Source organism: Myxocyprinus asiaticus, chromosome 25 (genome assembly GCF_019703515.2).
Source record: "Myxocyprinus asiaticus isolate MX2 ecotype Aquarium Trade chromosome 25, UBuf_Myxa_2, whole genome shotgun sequence".
Taxonomy (NCBI): domain Eukaryota; kingdom Metazoa; phylum Chordata; class Actinopteri; order Cypriniformes; family Catostomidae; genus Myxocyprinus; species Myxocyprinus asiaticus.
Window position 1 is genome coordinate 34,447,767 of NC_059368.1, and position 20,157 is coordinate 34,467,923.

The following is a 20,157-nucleotide window of genomic DNA, read 5'->3' on the forward strand; positions in this document are numbered from 1 at the left end:
TTGAGCTGGGCCTGGTGCTCTGTGGTTTGCAGTTGGGTTTTGCGGTGATGAAGAAGGAACATTTGGGCCACTAGGTCCAGGATTATACTCTTTGGCTTCCTGACCAGGTTGTTGACATAATCAACTAGTTCCTGCAATGCTTCATCACAATGACTAATATTGTAGCCGTTAAGATTATCTCTCTCCTCTACGGAGAGATGGAGGACAGCAGCGACCACATCTTGCAGTGCTGGGTCGACTAACCTCTGTGGAGCTTCAGCTCCAGTCATGCGGGGCGATTGGTGACTCATTTTACTGGGGCAGTAAAAATTCTTGCGACACAGTGGCTCTGATAGCTTGTTGTTTTACAGTTTCTATTATGCTGACATGAACGCACAGGTGAGAGGCTTCGACCTGTGGCTTACGGGCTACTGTTATGTAATGTGCGAATTTCACTGCATTCTCTCTTTGGTGGACGTCAATGAAGTGACTTGGCACCTCTCTGTAACAATTAGATGAAAGCGTTAGGAGTTAAATAACAACAAAAGCAGGTTTTAAGCAGACTATCATAAATTTACCAACCCCTAATTCACACTTAAGAGCACTTTCACACCACACTGGCTTATGTTTGGCAAGTTGTGAGAAGTCAATTGTCAAACAGAACCAAACTTTGCAGTAATGATTCAAATTATTACTTTGGATTCTTATGCATACACACCGTGACAGAACTGGCACGTAGGATGCCTCACACGGGGCACTAATTATTATGTAGGGCTTAACTGGTTGTTTAGATCAGTGTTACCATCAGAAATAATTATTAATTATTTCTTTAGTTATGAATTAATATTTAAATTAATTAATTGAATCTAACTCAATAAAACCTCATATGGGGCTCCAGTAAATGTAGTGCACTACGTTTGGTTATTAGCAATAATTAATCATTATCAAAGATAATGATTAATTATTAAAATCAATAGAACATTGATTATCAATTTTCAAAAACCAATAGAATATTAATAAGGATTAATTTTGATGGGGGACCACCCTGGAATCAGGGACTAATAACTAGATAGTATAACAGTCTCAATATTAGATTGTTTTCTTAGGAAAATCGACATCCGAAGAATATCGATTTTCGGGAAAAAAAAACAATGAATGAAGGCTTGAATCCAAGCACTGACATCCCGTCAGCATGACACAGGTGTATGCAAAACAAACCAAAACACTTCACTTTGTAATATAATATCAATTAATAATTAATACAATGCAGTCAATAAACTTCCGACTTACAACTACAAACTAAACAGTGATATGATTAGATAAGGAAATCAAAATAATCCTATAACACATGAGGGTGTGTGTGTGTGTGAGAGCGAGTGTGTGTGTGTGTGTGTGTGTAAGGAGGGACGCGCACTAAATGGCGGACGTGACTCTCGTGGAGAGTATGTCATGTGAGACTTCCGGCCAGAGAATATGGCCACAAATGTGGGCGGAGAGAAACCAGTCAATAGTGTCTACCAGTTACCACATGTATCCGCTTGTACGATAGCTTAGGGACAAAGCTGAGCTTTATCACAAAGCTATCTACTAGCCAAAAATGGGTCCGAGAATGTTTGTGAGGGATCGCGCACGTGTGTGTGTGTGTGTGTGTGTGTGTGTGTGTGTGTGTGTGTGTGTGTGTGGTTAGTACGAGAGAGAGAGAGAGAATAAAGTGACGGCCCCAAAGCCTTCGTGATCGTGGGAGAGGAAGCAGCTGTTAGTTTATCAATCAGAGATGCGGTGGACGGCTCGTAAACTGTCCCGCGTTCTTTGATTCTTTAATGGATAAACTCAGTTTGCCTGTCTCACCCGCGATGGCGAAAATGCACAACAGTCCAATGTGGTTGGACAACAATACAGCAAATCAAATTCGTGATAATTAATACCCTGAGTATTAATAATGAGCGGACATGGCGGTCCGTAAACTGTACAGGCAATAACCTTGGTACACAAGAATAACACACTATAATATTCTATCTCTGCCCAGACATAAACCTCTTACTTGAATCACATGAGGATGCGAATGTGTGTTCTTCCGTCCTTTAACTCAGACTCGGTTCCTCGAGGCTTGGGTGATGACAGGAGGCGTTTCCTCGCTCTGTCGGTGGGCAGTACGGCTGCTGATTCTCGGCAGGCTGGCGGAGAAATCAGCGACATTGACTTGATTGAAGAGGGAAGAGAAATCTTTAATCTCTTCACTTCTGCAGCCAAACGGATGAAGATGCGGATTGCTCAGTGGTCTCCTTCGGATCCGTTAGAGTGTTCGGTTGAACACAGAGTAATCTCAACACATCCAGCGAGATGGAGATTGTATGGCCACAGTTTCAAGTCGGACTTTACTTCCTTGTGCCACAAGGCTGCACCTCAGAGCAGCAATGAGCTGCGTCTACACACGGCGAGCAAAGTTGCTGGAAGCAAATCCCGGAAGCATTTCAGAGATATTTCTACTCCTGATGATGTCATGGTTGAGTTGCGTTCTGTCGTGTGCCTCATCCAATAGGAGTTGAGAGTTCGATCCTTTAGTGAGCTTAAGGATTCATGGGATTTGTAGCCTGTTTTGGACTCCCTTTGATTTTGGCACGATTTTTATCAGTAAAATTTATGACCTGGTATGTGGGGGCCTGAGTTAGGTTTTACGACTGTGTTAGGCCTGCCTTTGTCTTCTATCTGAATACATGAGGCCCAACAGTAGTTCTGACCCGGGATTGATGTAGGAACTGTGCTCGGTGACCGACCTTGCTCTCCGGGCGACGAAGGTCACGGCGCGGTCTCTCGGGCAGGCTATGTCCACCCTGGTGGTCCAGGAGCGCCACCTATGGCTCGACTTGGTCAAGATGGGAGAAGCGGACAAGGCACGGTTCCTTGACGCCTCCATTTCCCAGGTTGGCCTGTTTGGCGATGCCGTCGAGGACTTTGCTCAGCAGTTCTCAGCGGTGAAGAAGCAGATGGAGGTTTTACAACATATCCTGCCCCGGCACGGCTTAAGACCCTGCTCCCTGTCTGCTCATCACCAAAGGTGTCCTCCTGCAGTAACAACACCGGCTCCACCGCAGCCTGCCCCCGTGACCCGGTTCCGAAAGTGGGCATCCGCATTCTCAACTATCTCGACGACTGGCTGATCTTAGCTCACTCTTGAGAGTTCCTATGCACACACAGGGACCTTGTGCTCCAGCACCTCAGCCGACTCGGGCTTTGGGTCAACTGGAAAAAGAGCAACCTCTCCCCGGTTCAGAGCATCTCTTTTCTCGGTCTGGAGTTGGACTCAGTCTCGATGACAGCACGCCTCATGAACGAGCGTGCACAGTCAGTGCTGATCTGTCTGAAGGCATTCAGACGCAGAACAGCAGTTCCACTGAAAATTTTTCAAAGGCTCCTGGGGCATATGGCATCCTCAGCGGCGGCCACACCACTCGGGTTGATGCATATGAGACTGCTACAGCACTGACTTCGGATTCGAGTCCTGAGATGGGCATGACGCTGTGGGACGCATTGCGTGACCATCATGCCAGTCTGTCGCCGCCTCTTCAGCCCTTGGACCGACCTAGCATTTCTATGGGCAGGGGTTCCCCTAGAGCAGGTCTCCAGGCGTGTCATGGTTACAATGGACGCCTCCAAGACAGGCTGGGGCGCTTTATGCAATGGGTACACAGCCGCCGGCTGTGCACCCATTGAGGGAAGAGAGGCCTCGGCTGGGCTAGCTTGTCCCTATAGTTGGGCAGTCGACTTGTTCCTGATGGACCGCTCGACGCTCATAAGAGCGTTGGGGGTGGTTACGTGACAGCCTGGTGCGCTGGCTATGAGGCACACAACAGTCTCCCCTTCTGTGCTCTAACCTGAAAAGCACCATTACCATCTACACTCAGGGTTTAAAACCATGAAGGTACTGCAGGGGGTCCGTGGACTGATTAATAAAAAATTATAGGGTAGAAAAGCCAATAATATACACAGAAAATATGTAGAACATACTGTATATGATTGAAAGAAACACAATTTTAAACAATCTGATTATGTTGATTCTATATACTGTAAAAACCCTAATTTTATATTTGGGGTCCCTGGAGAGTCTGGTAAGGGGGTCTCCAGGTCTGAAAACCCCTAATTTACACAAACCGAATGGTAATAATATCAATGCCTCAGGCTGTTGATTTAACACGTTATTAATTATATAAAAAATAACATGTTAAATGTTATAACACAATTAATCATACCCCTGACCCACACCTAAATTCCGTTATAAGGAATGTTTCTACCATGGGCAGCCCTTATGTTTTTTACCATCTTGTAATTATGTCAAAAGTACCAGTGCTTCAGTATCACGTTGATACTAAATCTATCTTTAATATTCATTAATAACTATACATGAATGTGTTTCTACACAATATCAGTATCAATTCAGTACAAAAGTGCTGTCTTGTTGGGCAGCTGCTTTCTCATTTGTGCGCATGCAAGAAGAGCACCCTTGATTGTGGCTGTGTCAATACAGTCTGAACAGTCAAAATGCCTGTCTTGGTGAGATATTAGAAACTGTGTTGAGTTGGTCGATCTGGATGCATTAAGTACCAAATATATAGATATACACTGATGAGCCAAAACATTATGAATACTTGCCTAATATGCAGTTGGTCCACTGCGTGCTGCCAAAACAGCGCCAACCCGCAGAGGCATGGACTCTACAATACCCCTGAAGGTGTTCTGTGATATCTGGTACCAAGACATTAGCAGCAGATCCATCAAGTCCTGTAAGTTGTGATGTGGAGCCACTGTGGATCTGACTTGTTGGCTCAATCAGATTGAGATCTGGGGAATTTGGAGGCCAGGGTAACACCTTGAACTCTTCATCATGTTCCTCAAACCATTGCTGAACAATGTGTGCAGTGTGGCAGGGCACGTTATCCTGCTGAAAGAGGCCACTGCCATCAGGGAATACCATTGCCATGAAGGGGTGCACCTGGTCTAAAACAGTGTTTAGGTAGGTGGCACGCATCAAACTGACATCCACATGAATGGCCGGACCAAGGGTTTCCCAGCAGAACATTGCCCAGAGCATTACACTCCCTTGACCGGCTTGTCGTCTTCCCACAGTGAATCCTGGTGCCATCACCTCCCCAGATAAACGGTGCACACGTACACAGTCCCATTTTCTTTTACTTCACATGGACGGCTAAGCGGACCAGGCAACCTTCTTCCACTGCTCCAAGGTCCAGTTTTGATGCTCGCGTGGCCATTATAGGTGCTTTCGACAGTGGACAGGGTTCATCATGGGCACTCTGACAGGTCTGTGGCTACGCAGCCCCATACGCAACAGGGTGTGATGCACCATTCCTCCCATAACCATCACTAAAATGTTCTGCCTCATCAGTGTATAACACTGAAAACATTAAATACAGATGTGCTCAAGAAATGTGCAAACTTTAAGTCACGAGCCAGGACATGTGCTTTTTTTTATTATTTTTTTTTTAAAACTCTTTTATTAAGATACAATGCCAATGCCAACCTCACAAACTTTGGCAAATCTATCAATATTCTTCTTTCTAATAAGCACATATTTTAGCCTATTTACAGCCTGTTTTCTTCTAAACTAACTTAAAACCCCAACAAATCAGTAATAGATTTCAAGACTGTTCTCTAACAATATATATATATATATATATATATATATATATATATATATATATATATATTATATAGGGATGGGGTTACGATTTCCGAGGTCCCAAGCAACTTTCAAGCTGAGGGCCCCCTTTCGGTGTAATGCTTATTAATATGGCGGTACTATACCCAACCCATCCGGACTACGCCACTTCCTTTGTATTTGGGTTGGGAGATACCATTTTCTCTATGTATACTGGCACACACAAGGTTAAAGATCCGCTGCAAGTCCCCTGATAAGAGAAGCTCAGGAAGCACCAGCTGATATACAAACCACAAATTATTAAAAACAATATTCATTAAAACATTCAATAAAATGACTCAGTTGTGAAAATGACTCAATTGTGCAAATTTGCAGTTCAAGAATGCTGGCCATGCCACTTTCTCTTACTGGGAAGCAATTATCAAGTACATAAGATCATCCAATAAAAAAAAAAAGAAACAAATAACAACTCTAGTGATATAAACATTAAATACACTGAAACCCCAAATAAAGCACTACACACATAAATTAGTGAAAAAGCAAAACAACAAATAATACACACTCAATAGGGGTGGTCTAAAGTACAAATGATTTCGATCAGTTGAAAGATTTGTAGTCAGATTAATATGGCAAAATATTAACCCTCCCACACAAATAAGAATGACTTAGGGCATGATTAATTGACTTAGAACATGATTGGGTCAAATACATTAAAACGCTGAGCGGTCTCCCATCCACCAGAGGGAGCCCTCACCTGAATTCTGAACTGTCACTTCCTGTTTCCTGCCACATCAGTTCCTGTCATGTCACTTCCTGTTTGCCTTGTATATAAGCCATGCATTCACACTCCCATATTGCGAAGTATTGCCAGTTCACCTGCCATATCAAGCATTAATCAAGTGTATTCCCATTCTGCCTCATGTTATGATCTTCTGCCTGTTTATTGGATTCACGTTTCTGGATTACCCTTTCTGTCCTGTTGACCTTATTGGATTGTTTGCCTGTTACCTACCTCTGCCTGTTGTACTGACCACGTTTGAGCCTTCTGATTTGGATTTATTCATTAATCTCTTCTGCATAATGGATTCTAACCCAACCTCCAGTCTGAGTTCGTTACAACCAGCACTGTAGAATACCAGAGTTTTGAACTATTCTCAATAAATATTAATGATTTAGAACATAATTAAATGGTGATTTGGATTTTTTATTTTTTTTTTTTAAATCTCACGAGCTTTCAGTATACAGGCTATAATACAAGACAGACAGGAGCTCCTCTCGCAAGAACTACTGCACTCATTCAATTCTGCATGGCATTGTGCCGCTGCCCACATCCAGCCCCAGTGACCTCACTGAAAAAAACAAAAATACTTTATTGCCAGGGTCTAAAAACTGCCATAACCATACCTACAGACAGGTGAGCTGCAGCCCCTAAGGATGTACTTTCTCCTACACTGCCTACAGACAAATGCACTGGCTGCTCACGGTGTTGGCTTAAAGGGCCCTCTGGAAGATTAAGACAGACTGGCACCAGTACCACAGGACTATCCTGTCCCTCCCAACTCTTCTCTGCCTGCTGTCAAGGCTGGTGGAACAGCAGCATCCTTACTTACAGACACCGAAATTAAAGGACTACCAGGGATAGGTCGCAATTCTACCCGATGAATGTTCTTCTCTGGCCCAGCCTCCTCAATAGGACCAATTGTGTACACTCTCCCAAAGTCATCCAGACAACATTTTGTAGAACCCCAGGTTTCCTGAATTTTATTGTGACCTTGCCCATGCTTTCGCCAGTATACTGCCATGCCCACAGAAAGAAGATAGGCATTCCCTTCAGGTTGTTGCTGTGCCATGTGTACTGCTGCCTCTTCTAGATGATGCTTAGCAGTACTAAAAGCTGATCGCAAATGCTCTTGGTGTTCCCTCACCCAATCTTCCACTGTCCCTTCAGTCTCATATTATTCCGGGATCCCTGACAGCGAATCTACAGGCAAACGTGTTTTTTGTCCAAACATCTAACTGGGAGTAACCAGTAGCAGAATGTACAATTATATTGTAAAGAACGTTTGATAAGTGCTGTGGCCAGCGGTGTTTCTTCTCTTCAAGAAGGGTCCGCAAAAGGTCATGGAGCGTGCGGTTAAACCACTCACATTGCTCATTTCCCTGAGGAGTAGTACGGCTCTCTTTAATATCATAAGCCTTACACAGGTTCTGAAGTAGCTCCCCTTCCAAACTACACCCCTGATCAGAATGTGTACGTTGGGGAACGCCATAGACGTAAAACAACATTTTAGTGAGGACCATAATTGTCCTCTGATCTGAAGTAGGAAAGGCCTGGGTGAACTTGGAGAAAATGTCAGTAACAATCAGCACATTCTCTCTGCCATCACTGGCTTTATGTAAGGTAGTAAAATCAATAGCCACAATCTCAAATAGTCTAGAGGTTAGAAAGTTCCCAGGAAACATCCATACCTTTGGCTGTACTGCCTTTGCTACCACACAGTGCTTGCATTCTTTACACCACTTCTCCACATCCTTCCACATATTGGGCCAATAACACTGCTGCCAGACCAGACTGGTTGTTCTCTCATACCCTTGATGGCCTTGCTTATCATGCATAGCAGACAAAATTAATTTAGCAAGCACTGTAGAAGCAACAACTGCAGGATCACATTCACCTCTTCTGGGGGATAAACCAACTGGTACAAAACTCCATGACAGTCTCTAATCCTCCGCCATTATTGCACCAACTCCAGAACACCATCAGCCTCCTTCTTGTTTTCTTCACTAGTTGGAGGCTTGCCTCTTCTCCAAAAATGAAGATCCTATTACAGGGTCAGATTTTTGCGAGGCTCGTAATTCTTCCTTATTTCTTAAAAGGAATGCATCAACCGTAGCACAAGACACAACAGGGGGATGACTTGCAGGATACTGGGGTTCCTTGTTAGGCATTAGAGGAACTGTAATTCATTGGGTTACCTTTGTCATGGACTTTGGAACTGCAGAGGGATTTGGTAGCCGAGATAGAGCGTCAGCATTTCGATTCATGACTCCGGGGTGATATTTAATTTCAAAATCTAACAAAGCCAATTGAGGGGCCCACTGCTGTTCCACAGCTCCTAACTTGGCAGTCTGCAAATAGCTCAAGGGATTATTTCTCTCTACACCGTAAATTAAGAACCCTACAAATAATCCCTTAATTTTTTAGTAACTGACCACTTTAAAGCTAAAACTTCAAGCTTCATAGAGCTGTAATTTAACATATTATGCTCTGTTGGCTGTAATCCCCAGTGCGCAAAGGAAATTGGCCTCTTTTTCCCCTCCTGATCTTGAGCTAACACTGCACCTAGCCCTGCATGACTAGCGTCAATCCCAAGAGTGAATGGTTTTAAAAAATCTGTGAAATCTAAAACAGGCGCTCTAATCAGTTTATCTTTCAAACCCTGAAACACAACATCACAAGCTTCATCCAAATGGCTCTCAAGAGAACCCACCCTGGATTTCTTCACACTGCCATGAAGAACCCCCATTAACTTATGCAGCAGAGCAGTGCACTTTGTAAAACACTCTACAAAACACTGGTAGTATGATGCAAACCCTATAAACGAGTGTAATTCTGTCAATGTGTTAGGATGTCTCCACTCTGCCACCACTCTTATCTTTTCAGGGTCAGTTGCTACCCCAAAAGCAGAAATTATGTGACCAAGATACTAGACCTCTGACTGAAAAAAATGAAATTTCTTCCATTTCAATTTCAGATTTTGCTCTTGTAGTCTCTTCAAAACCAACTCCAACTGCTGTAAATGGGTTTCAAAAGTGGGGCAAAATATTACATTATCCAAATATAGTAGTAAGGAATGGAAATGCTCATCTCCAAAAATGCTCTTCATAAGATGCTGGAACGTACTGGGTACATTACACAATCCAAACAGCATCCGATTGAACTCAAAGAGCCCATACGGTGTACAAAAAGCAGTCTCTGCTTTGTCTTTCTCGGCTACCAGAACCTGATTATAGCCACTGGCTAAATCAAGAGTAGAAAACAGACTGGCCTCAGACAGGGCATCTAATGACTCTTCTATACGTGGAAGAGGAAATGCATATTTTCATGTATGAGTATTTGATTGTATATAGTCTACACACAAGCGGATTGTTCCATCCTTTTTTCTGGACTACTACAACAGGGGTTGAATAGGGACTGCAGCTCACCCTCTCTATACCCTTATCAAGAAACTCTGCAATATGGGCCTTCACCAACTCATATTGGGACGGAGGAAGTCTGCGATAACACTGCAGAATAGGGGTTTCATCCTCTAAAGAAATCTCATGCTGAATAAGGTTAGTACATCCCAAGTCTCCCTTGCTGAACTATACCTAAAAAGGAAAGCCATCACCTCCTGCTCTTGTTGTGGGTTGAGATTTGACAAAGACACAGATGAAAAATCAAGGGGGCTATTGGTCACCTGCACCAGTTGCATTTGTACAAGACATTCTATCCCATCAGAGTCTTCAAAGGTAACTGTATTATGGTCATGTTAAATCTGCACTATAGACAACTCACCCAAGTTGGTGCGACGTGGGATCCAGATATCTCATGTCTCTACGTTCACAACTGGAACTACCACCTTTCCTTGATCTACTGGGTGAATAGCCCTAGAGACCAAGAGACCATCTGGCACTTTGTTAGTGGTGGGTTCAAACAGTGCAGACTGCAAGGCATGCCCAAAGCGCTAAGTGCATGTAGCTGCACCCATCAATAAGGACCCAGCTGGAACACGCACAGCCACATGGCCTTTAACTTTAACTTTGCCAACCAACCCTGTAGACATTCTGTCAAAGCTTTGTCTCATGCTACACTTGCTGTCCGAATATATATAGAATTTAATAGAGCAAAGACATGTTTTGAAACAATACTCAAATTCATATTCATTCCCAGGAGCCCAGGGGTTCTAGCCTTCCCATTAATAGACAGAGGTCAGCAACATTCTTCATGACCAAGACAACCATATGTTTAAGAGTCCTCCCCAAAATTTTAATATCCAGTTCTAAATACCATAAATAGGGGATCTCTAGGCCATTAGCAGCCTTTAGCTGTAAACACTGACAGTTTTGTAATTGCTCGCCTCTCCCAGACTGAAAATGTAGATGAAAAACATTATCTGAAATGGTCGTAACCATCGATACAATATCTAGCAAACAGGTAACTTTCACACCTCTCATTTCTACTTCTACCACGGGGCATGTTCTCATTAACCTTTCATGTTGAGCAGGTAAAAATGAACCCTTAACAACCCCTTCTGGTGACAGGCTCTCCACACCAAGGGGTATTCGTTTCCCTTTTGCCCAGAAGTGTGAGCCACTGCCCCATCATTATGTTGATGTCCCACTTCCCTTCCCCATCCATAAGAATCTGGTAAACTCCTGGGTCCTGTATTACAAAATCCGGCTATGTGGCCTGGCCGATTGCAACGCAGACAAATAGGTCTACCATTCAACTGGAAACGGTATGGCCTATACTGAGAATTATGACCACCTCGACTCTGCCTGGTGGGTGGGTGTGAAGGGCCCAGTTTTTCCATGATAACATCTAATTGAGCTTGTTGTTTATGCAAACACTCTTTTAGCTCTGATAATTCATCTTTAGATTTAACAGTCACTACATTAGCATTAGCACTACACTCACCCACCATTTGAACCTGGGAATCACAAGAATAAGCCAGAGTCCTTGGGGTACTTCCATGTTCACCTTCCTCCACCCAGCGAATGGCCTTGCAATGGATATCAAGAAAAGAAGAATTTGGGTTAAGTCTAACAGAGTATTTAAGTTCCCTTCATAACAGCCCATCTCTCACATGTTCAATAAACTGGTACCATAAAAGGATGTCTGAATTTGGAAACTCTATAGGATTTCTATGTTTTATAGCCTCCATCAAAGACAGTAAAACGTGAAGATTCACAAATTGACTCGAGTTATAATTGCTTTCATTTATATATTTATATAATTCTGCAACTAAACAAATGATTGTGAACACCCATAGATTTCAAGCAGTATTTCAAAAATCTTTTCAGGATTAGTTCTATTAACCGATGGACAGAACTTAATATAATTTCTAGCTTCTCTATCTAGATGGTCATACAAGAACAAAGCTTGCTCAAGCTGTGACATGTACAGTACCTCCAAAGATCGACAAGCTTCTTTAATCCACTCCTCCACAGGTAAAGTATCTGTTACCTTTCCTGAAAACCTTAGGCATTTTTTTCTCTAGGCAAATTAATATATCGCTCTGCTCTACTGGGATCTGCTCTAATAGGATCTGCTCTATTAGGGCCTATAGAAGAAGTACTAGTCCCTACAGTGTTACGTAATCTGTCATTGTCAGATTGTAGCTGTTGGATTCGCTCAGGTAAAGCTCTAAGCTGTTCTTCTCTATGCTAGCCCCCTCCATACTTTTTACATCCATGGAGATAAAAAACAAAAAGGAAAAAACTAACAAATAACAAACATACAAAAATTTGAGTTTGAACAGTTCAAAACAAAACTTCCTGGATCCACGCTGTTGTCCTATTGGCTGGAGATCAGGGGTAAACCACTGTTTTCCTCAAAATGTCCAATACATAAAATACACCTCTTATGAGCTCTACATCATACAATTGTATATCAGCTGTGCTCAAACCCTGCTGACTATGCCATAAATGTAGTGGTACTATAACTATAACCCACCTGGACTATGCCACTCTGTTTGTATTTGGGTTGGGAGATACCCTTATCTCTATAACACAAAAGGTTAAAGTTCTGCTGCAAGTCCCCTGATAAAAGAAGTTCAGGAGTCACCAGCTGATATACAAAACACAGTTTATTAGAAAACAAAATTCATTATTTTTATCTTTTTTTCTTCCCTTTTCTCCCCAATTTAGAATGCCCAATTCCCAATGCGCTTTAAGTCCTTGTGGTGGCGTAGTGACTCGCCTTAATCCAAGGATGAATCCCAGTTTCCTACGCGTCTGAGACCGTCAATCCGCGCATCTTATCATGTGGCTCTGCGGCATCCACACACAATTAACAACGTGCCCCACTGAGAGCGATAACCACATTATAGTGACCACGAGAAGGTTACCCCATGTGACTCTCCTCTCCCTAGCCATGGGGCCAATTTGGTTGCTTAGGAGACTTGGCTGGAGTCACTCAGTATACTCTGGATTCGAACTTGCGACTCCAGAGGTGGTAGTCAGCATCTTTACTCACTGAGCTACCCAGGTCCCCAACAATATTCATTATTAAAACATTCAATAAAATGAATAATTGTGCACATTTTCAGTTCAAGATGCTGACCATGCCACTTTCTCTTACTGGGAAACAATCAAGTACATAGGATCATCCAACCAAAAAAACAAACAAATAAAAACAAATAAAAACAAAGTGATATAAACATTAAATACACTGAAACCCCACATAAAGCACTACACACATAAATGAATGTAATAGCAAAACAAAAAATAATAAACACTCAATAGGGGTGATCTAAAGTACAAATGACCCTGATCAGATGAAAGATTTGTAATCAGATTAAATATGGCAAAATATTAACCCTTCCACAAAATCAGAATGACTTGGGGCATGATTAATTGGCAGAGTTTTGCACTATTCTCAATAAATATGAATGATTTAGAACGTGATTAAATGACTCAAAACATGATTGGATCAAATACATTAAAAATGGTTCAGAAATAGTCAGATATCACAACCAGCACCATAGAAAACGTCTTGGTTACTGATGCAACTTCTGTTCCCTGATGGAGGGAATAAGACGTTGTGTCGATGTAGTGACATTAGGGGTTCACTCTTGAGAGCCCCAATCACCTTTGCTTTATTCAGAAAAGGCCAATGAAAAGTGGTGAGTGGAATTTGCATGCCACTCTCCGCCCTGGACATACGGGTATAAAAGGAGATGGCGTGCACCACTCATTCAGAGTTGTGTTGAGGAGCCGAGAGAGTCCCGGCCATATCAGCGGTCACTTCAGCGCCACGGCAGGAGGGACACAAAGTCTTGTTCCTTCCATCAGGGAACAGAGGTGACATCAGTAACCAAGATGTTCCCTGTCTGTCACTCACTCAACGTTGTGTCGATGTAGTGACATTAGGGGTTCACTCTTGAGAGCCCCAATCACCTTTGCTTTATTCAGAAAAGGCCAATGAAAAGTGGTGAGTGGAATTTGCATGCCACTCTCCGCCCTGTACATACGGGTATAAAAGGAGATGGCGTGCACCACTCATTCAGAGTTGTGTTGAGGAGCCGAGAGAGTCCCGGCCATATCAACGGTCACTTCAGCGCCATGGCAGGAGGGACACAACGTCTTGTTCCTTCCATCAGGGAACAGAGGTGACATCAGTAACCAAGATGTTCCCTGTCTGTCACTCACTCAACGTTGTGTCGATGTAGTGACATTAGGGGTTCACTCTTGAGAGCCCCAATCACCTTTGCTTTATTCAGAAAAGGCCAATGAAAAGTGGTGAGTGGAATTTGCATGCCACTCTCCGCCCTGGACATACGGGTATAAAAGGAGATGGTGTGCACCACTCATTCAGAGTTGTGTTGAGGAGCCGAAGGAGTCCCGACCATATCAGCGGTCACTTCAGCACCACGGCAGGAGGGACACAATATCTTGTTCCTTCCATCAGAGAACAGAGGTGACATCAGTAACCAAGACGTTCCCTGTCTGTCACTCACTCAACGTTGTGTCGATGTAGTGACACTAGGGGTTTCTATATGAAACGCCACAGGTGCTGAACTGTGTCACGAGGTACGGAGGAGCGGACACAGGCAGGCTGCTGCGTGCCTTGCAGTGTGCGCTCAACCACGTCGGGACCTTCCAGTGAGTTAGGTAAGGCGTCTCCTGGGTCCCAATAAAGGTGGGAGGAGGCACTAACCCGAAAAAGCTACAGGCGGTGGCCTTTCCTGATTTTTGTATTAAGCAATTTCCCACCGAGCACCTGTTAGAATAGTGCTGGGGAAGTGCTCTTCCCTCTCCAGGAGGGAGAGCACCACGGAGACAACATCCTACTGGAGGGAGGTTAACGTGGAGAATACCTCACATGGATTTACCGTCAGGGACGTTCACATATGGAATGAAGCCACTGGGACCCTATCTACGGTAAGGTAATTCTATACCACTGGCAGCTGTAATCTTCAGCCAACCTGCTGTGGACAGCATATCTTTATCCTCCCAAGTGTTTTTTGAAGAAACTCTCAGAAATAGTATTGACTTCACTTCCTGTATCAAGTAAATAAGAGGCCATTACTCCACTAATCTTAATCTAGGGATTGCCCTCACACTGACAATTATCTGTGACAGTCTGTTTATTTTTCTTCACAGACCTCTTAGCTATGTGTCATACACCATTACATCAGAAACATATTGGCTGACCATATGTAAACCTTGGCTGCATCTTGGGTTTACAATGAACCACAGGTTCTGACTTAGTGCACTGCAAAGTGAGTTTTTCGACAGTTTGTGTTAGCTCTCCTATAGGTTTTCCTTGTTCTGCTACAATTTTTAAAACTTCATCAAGAATAGCAGGGTTTTTCTCAGGTATACCAACAGCAGCGCACTGAGCTTCTGCTGTCTCCAACACAACACTTCTGTTACTGACTAATTTTGTGACATGAGATTTACGATCTTCTAGAGACCACATAAGGGCTTCATCTCGCACTTCAATTAGTGATGACTGTGGCTTGTCTCTCACAAGTTTATGAAGCTCCCTTCTAAGGCCTGTGTCCCTAATCCCCTCAATGAATTGATCTTGGATTGCCAAATTCACATTTGATATTGCATTTGATGATTCCTTCAGAATAGAATGCAGAATTTGAGACAAAGCATGAGAGTAAGCATGAACATCCTTGCCTTCCATTTGTTTATGGCTATAGAATGTTTGTTATAACTGAGACACACTGTGCTTTTCTCGAAAAGCTTCTCTCAGGTACACAAAGAGGTCACATGGTCGCTTTGGTTCATTCCCCATCCGTAATCTGACCTCCTCCATGTCTGCACCCTTTAGGAGCGACAGTACGAGGTCTAACTGGTCCTCGATGGTCTAATTTCTAGCATGTAAAACCGTCTACTTCATCAATTAACTCATCAACATGTCTCCCATCTTTGCTGAAATCACCACTAAATGGTTGGATGTGATGCTTTCTTGGCACATGTACATAAGACCTTGTTGGCTCTCTACTCAAATTGGCAATAGCTGCCATGGTCTTGTCGTGCTTTCTGTTGTTTTTGAATCTGTCTCTGAACATCATGCATACTACTACCTACACCATGTCCATCGTCAGAGTTTTGTAATACTGGACTATCATCATCAGATTGTGATATTTTGAAATGCTTTATTTATCTCAGTTTGACTCAGTAAAAAACGGTGTCAGTTCACTTGTGGGCAAAACAAAAAGTTTCTTAATCAGTCCGTAATGTTGAAACCAAAGGATATGTTGCCGAATGTCTGTATAATATACTTCATTTCTTGCTTGTAAAAAGTCACTTGATAGGTGTCTCATCAAACAGTACCCCCATGGAATCAGCAGAACTCAGGTGCTCTCTCTCTCTCTCTCTCACGTCCAGCAGTCTCATCACCTTGCCATGTCAAATCTGGCCGCCGTTTGTTCAATGGACAACTGCACCAAGGAAGACAGCCTCCACTCTGTGTCCCACAGGCACCTATCTTCAACTCTACCGTATTTCAAGAAGAACAAAAAATTGGCCTATTGGCTCCCAAAAAGTCAGATAACCCCCACCTGATGCCAAAAATATAGCCAGTGGGTTGTACATAAACAACACAGCATATAAAAATATATTTTGGGAGTTTTATTCTGATGGCTGTTGAAAAAAAAAAAAAAAAAAAAGCAGCGGTTGATGTTGTATTGTATTGTATTAAAAAATAAAGAGAAAATACAGAAAAATTAAATATGGGAATGAAATAAGGTACAATTAAATACAGTACAGGCTAATATCCAAATGAAAATACAAAGAGGGAGGATGATTTTCCAGGGGTGATGGCGGGAGGTGCGGCGCATAAGCTTTTGCTTTATGCAGATGATATTTTATTATTTGTCTCAGACCCTACTACAACTATGCCTTGCCTCCACAGAATTATTAATTCCTTTTCTAAGTTCTCAGGATACAGATTTAATTGGTCTAAATCCGAAGCTTAGTTTCTGACAGCATACTGCCCAGTAACGGCTTTTCAGTGGCCCAAACAGGGCATTAAGTATTTGAGTATTTTATTCCCAGCAAATTTGTGTGATTTAGTAAGTTAATTTTGATCTTTTAATACAAAAGGTTTTCGAGTGATGTGGGCAGGTGGGCTTCATTACATGATTGGGAAGGTTAATGTTATTAAAATGAATTGCATTCCAAAATTCAACTACCTGCTACAATCTCTCCCTATAGATGTCCCCCTCTCTTATTTCAAGCAATTTGATAGCATAGCGAAGTCCTTCATTTGGAATGGTTAACGTCCCAGATTACATTTCATTAAGTTGCATAGGCCGATTGACAAAGGTGGGCTAGGCCTACCCAAGATTTTATTTTATTATTATGTATTCGGTCTCAGACATTTGGCTCATTGGTTGCTTCCACCTGAGAGAGCCCCTCCCTGGTTTTGTATTGCACAGGAAGTCCTTCCCCCTATTTCACCATTGCAAAGCCTTTCTATCAAACTAATCGGAGAAGTTAAGTTACACCCCGTTATCTTGCATTTGCACTCGGTTTGGACAAAAGTGTCCAGAGTGTTTAATTCAGACATTTATTTAAATGTTGCCTCAAGCATATGGCTGAATCCAAAATTATGTATTAATAAGTCCCCTTTCCTAACAGGAGCATTGCAGTTTTGTTTCCTTAAACGTCATCTTCCAAATATCGGGGAATGGAATGCATTTATGTTCGGAGATATCAAGTAGGAATATCCCTCATCCAACTTGAATGGAACACAGCCTAACCGTTTACCCTGACGAAACAACATTTATTGCAAGCAACATTTAAATTGCAAATATTATTAGATAGATTTTTCCAGGTATTATAGACCTCCTTGGTAGATTCATATGAAAAATTATGATTTTTTAATGTCTGTTTGGGAGACGTTCATTTCACAGTTAAAATTAGGCTTGCTTGAGCATTAAGTGTCATTTCAATTTCTGGCTTTCGTGCTGGATGTGTTTTTAAAATGTCAATTGGTATTACTATTTAGCTGCGACATAGTGTATAATGCCCAAAGGCTTAGGGTGTCTTATTAATTGTGAAACTGTGTTTTCTTAGTGGCATGAAGGCCTAGACTTAAAATGCACGGCCCGCCACTGGTTTTATACATTTTATATATATTATATATATATATATATATATATATATATATATATATATATATATATATAAAAAACAATATATATTTTAAACAAACAATGTTATAGTCTCCATGGTCACAGCTTCAACATGTCAACCCTGTCATTCCCATTATGATAATTTCTGTTAGAATTGTGGGATAAATTTTGGCATTTTAGTTTAGATTATAGAGGCAGCTTCAACTGAGGAAAAAAACAAAACAAAATGGCTCCAGTGTACACACATGGTTAAGATGGAAAATTTACTTAATTTTGTCAACTATTAATTTTCAGAATAGTATGAAAACAGAAAAAATGGATAGAATGTATTATATCCCTTAACTCATTTATTGAACACGATTATAATATAATTAAAGACTTTACACTCTTGTTGGATGGTTCAAATTAAAATAGCATGCTTTTAGTGTCTCTGATGGAGTTGACACAAATGACAGTAAGATGAAGTTATGAAGTGAATAAATGTCAATTTTCAGAAAAAAAAAAAAAAAAAAAAAAAGCGTTTTTATAAAAACCTGTTCCCTTACATGGTTCGTTAGCTGAGACCTTTGTCTACAAATATATCCATGTCAAATTAATTTAGTATTAAATAAAATGAACTCAGATTTTAAACATGTTTTGTCCCTTATCTCAAGAATCAGTGATTGTACAGTCTCAGTTGAAAATGCAAGTAAAACCGTAATACTACAATAGTGTGTCTATGTGTGGCTGGGTAGATTAAACCTTCCCTGGATTAGCGGCTCGTAGACGTTGTCATGATAATGAGTTGTCACAGCCTATCAGCAGTCACTGGCTGGCTATTTAAGGGTCGCTTCATGCTATCTGAAAATGCGTCACTGTCAGCGTCATGGCTGTGTTAGTGTTGTTGTGGATGGGGACAATGGAGAGTGGACTTGAAGACATTTTCCAGTGTCTGTAACTGTGGGTTGCTCTGACTGCTCCTCCCCAGCTGTAAAGCGTAATGTAGACCCCCCCCCCCCCTTCTCAGCTCAATGCTATTGTGTTTTAGCGTTTGGATCGACGAGCCATTCTATTGCCGGCTAAAAAGCTACTGGGGTTTGCGTTTCTCCTGGGACAACACTGCTGTTTTGTTTCTGTTTGTTTTATTTTTCAATTACTCATTCTGTTTTTGTTTTGTCTTATTTCTTTCAATTATTTGTTTTGTTTGTTTGGCTATTTCCTTGGTATTTGTTGCACATTGTAGTGACATTGTAGTGCCATTTTGAGTGGTGCTCCGGTCTGTATTGCTCCGGAAACACTCTGGCCTATATCTTTGTCTGGCCTCTGAATTAATGGCTGTTTGCTGCGCTCCCTGTGGCTTTTTCAATAGAGGGTAACAATGCCTGGGTCTCTTTGTAGAGTGTTTACCCTTTTCAGTTTAACTGTTTTATTTTTCCTATCTTTTTTTTTTTTTTTTTGATTTTGCATTGTCTTTTTCTTTGTATTATTATTGTCAGAAGGCTCTTGAGCAACATTCTTTTCTGTTGTGTATTAGATTAGCTGTTCACTTGATTGAGCAGCTTATACTAGTACTGATACTAATTTAATAATTCTTTTTAAATATTTCTGATGTATAAGTGTTTTATTTAATGAAACTGTGTTTTGATGGGTCTTTGGCCTGTTTTAACTGCTGTGTTTCAGTTAGTTTATGCCAATGCTATGGAGTGATGTGATTAGAATATCCAATTGTTAACCCTGTTGTGTTTGTAGGATCTGGGTGTCAAAGGCAGGGAGGCCAGCTTTCTTTCCCGCTTGTATTGTTGGTGGTGTTTTTCACTGATATCTAGTCTTATTGTGTGGTGTGTGTGCACGCACATATGAACGCGGTGATCCTCTATTCTAGGGGTGATACTGTTCCTTGCAGTCCGCCCCTGCTGGTAAACCCCAGGTTTTGCAGCTGTGTCTAATTATATATTTTATAACTTTATCTCAAGGAGATCGACGAGTATCAGATTATGCGATTGAATTTCGCACCCTAGCTGCTTCTTGTGAGTGGAATGACTACGCTATGTGGGATCAGTTTCTGCATGGTCTTTCCAACTACATTCTGGATGAGATTTATTCTTTGGATCTGCCTCCATGCTTCGATGACTTGGTGGATTTGGCTATCTGATTCGATCAATGCCT